Raw genomic sequence first — 2806 nt, 5'->3', positions numbered from 1 at the left:
ATTACATGATTCACAACACTTCTGTGTTTCGACTCATGCACAAATAATGATACTCAGAATGTTTTACCTAATTTGTAGCAATTTTTTTTCTCTTTTCTCGCTGAGTTTTAAAAAGCTGCTATAATGTTCTAACAACAATACCTAAAGCACACAGAACTTGGTTCATCTCCACAAAAAGTATTCAGTAAACATGTACGTTTCTTACACATTTCAGTGGGAAATATATTTTAAGGCATACATCAAACACAATACTTCATTGTGTAACATCATGGAAAACAATAAAAAATCAGGTAAGATATCAGGAAAGGAACTGTGTTTCTCCTCAAGTCAGGTTTGTCTTTGACAACAATTTTCAGATGCTTGAAGTTGCCAGGTTAATTTGTTTAAAGATTTATATGCAAGTGACTACCACAAAAAGTTTTAGCCATAAGACCAGGAGGGACCAAAGTTCTGTGTCCCATAGATTGTTTTGGTAAAAAATGTGCATATCAATCCCAGAATAAAGGCAAAAGACCTTGGAAAGATGCTGGCTGAAGCTGGTGAGGGAGTGCCATTATCCACCGCAAAACAAGTCCTTTACCAGCATGGGCTGAAAGGCAACAGCAAGTAAGAGGCCATAACTCCCCCGCCAACAAAATGGAAAAAAACAACTGATGACAGTTTGCAAATGTATTCAGGGACAAAATACCTTAATTTTTGTAGACATGTCTCTGTTGTCTGGTGAAATGAAATTCATTTTGGCCCTACAAGGATTATTTTCACCTTTTCAAGGAAAAGAGGGAAGCTTGCAAGCTTGAGAATACAGTCATCATGTTATGTGGGTGTTTTACTATAGGAGGGACTGGTGCACTTCACATAATAGATAGCCTCATGAGGAAAGAACATTACATGGAAATTTATTTAAGAAACATTTCAGGACAATAACCAGGAAGTTCCCATATGTCCAATTTAAAGGAAATGCTACCAATAATAAGGAAACGTATTCAAACTTAAGATTTAAAAAAGAAGCAATGAAAAGTTATCCTTGTCATTATTCTGGCATGTAGCAAATGGAAATAATTTCTAACCTAAAGAAGAAAGTGTTTAGTCTAATCTAATGCCAGATAGTTAAGGTTGTCTTTCTGTACAGTGTATGTAAACATCTGGTTTCAACTGTTGATATCGTGCTATGGAGTATTTATACTATATACAATGGGATCTTTCCTACAATTCCTAAGTATGGTTTTAGCCAAAGGATGCATAAGCATTGTATGTTTTTGTTTCTATATATGCTGTTGTATGTGCTGCTGAGAGAATACCGTTTTTGACCAACAAAGGGAGGACATTTTTGGAAAGGGAGGAAATTTCCCTCACGTTTTTAAGGTTGTTTTGGGGTTTAGGACTAAGGCCTGAATTGAGTTTAGGTTAGAGTTAGGGTGAGGGTTAGGACATAAAAAATGAATGGAAGTCAATCAAAGTCCTTGTAATGATAGAAAGACAAGGACGTGTGTCTGAGTGTATGCTGGTAATGACTTTATCATAGCATTTGCACTCAGAAGTATTGTCTATTTTGGGGAAAATGTGGTGTTCAGAGAAGACCTCTTTTAAGCAAACTGTGCAATAATTCTTTGTTTGTGGTTATGAATGGCCTCTTAAAATTCAACTCATCAGTTTAGTGGTAATGAAATGATATTGATTGCAAGCAGTTTTAAAGCTTGATATGTTGGTTTCATTTTCCATTTAGATGTCTAGATACATATAGTGTCAATGTAACTGCTGAAACCTTCTTGCTCATCATGACTGTCATTTTTGCTGCTAAATGAAGAATAATTTTGTCATTTACAGCAGTTAAAAGGTTTTGCTGCTCTAGATGGCTAGTATACTTCTAAACTATAGTATGCTAATAGCATTTTGATGAGAAACCTGACTGAGAAGTGTACCTAATTGAAGCAAAAGGCTTGAAATGCATTGTTAACGGGTCAGAGAGGCACCACTTACGGTCATGATGATGATGTGCAAGGTGTGAAAATGCATTTCCAATCTTCCTAGCTTGAGCCCATCAGTTTCCATTCGGAAGTGTGTGCACTTGTTCATTAAGCTTATGCATATCATCAACTGGCGCACTCATTCTATCAGGCAGATATGGCAGGGATAAAACGATGTGAAGGATGGAAATTCAAACAACCATTCTCATTTGCAAAGGTCATTAAAGCCCAGCATACATTAGAAAATCTGCTAATTATGGAATGGCTTAACTCCACATTCAGTGGGATTATGTCTACTCATTCAGAGTATGTTGATCTCCTTCCTTATTTGCCACAAGACAGTTGATGTATGGGACTTGTGGCACAGAACTAATGTTCCCAGTGCTTGTCGGTCATCTTAGCCAACTATAGAAGTCTGTAAAAGTGGCCATCTTGTGCTAAATCTGCATCAACACAGCAAAACAGAAGGAGGTTTTAGGCATAGTAGGATTTTGTTTTATTGGTTGTTGGGTTTAACCAGCCATTTACATCTTCACATTAAACACATTGAAAAAATAAAGTATTTATCAGCAATAATATGTTTCTCAAAATAATCAATAAAAACTTCAGCTTCTTTTATAATAGTATTTAGAGTTGCAACGTGAAAACCTAAATGCAAATATACAAAGAGACCACCCTACACCGTTCTGAAGACAAACATCTCATTAATTTGAAATAAATAAAAAAAAGCATTAAAGGCTGGGATGGAAATGGAACTAAGGATTTCGGCAGCCCTGGTTTACATCATTATATCACTCATTTAACTGTGATGGTGAGAACTGTAATATACAGGGGTTGGACAA

The sequence above is a fragment of the Girardinichthys multiradiatus genome, chromosome X (genome assembly GCF_021462225.1).
Source record: "Girardinichthys multiradiatus isolate DD_20200921_A chromosome X, DD_fGirMul_XY1, whole genome shotgun sequence".
In the NCBI taxonomy this organism is placed as follows: domain Eukaryota; kingdom Metazoa; phylum Chordata; class Actinopteri; order Cyprinodontiformes; family Goodeidae; genus Girardinichthys; species Girardinichthys multiradiatus.
Note: the sequence above shows the minus strand (reverse complement) of the source record.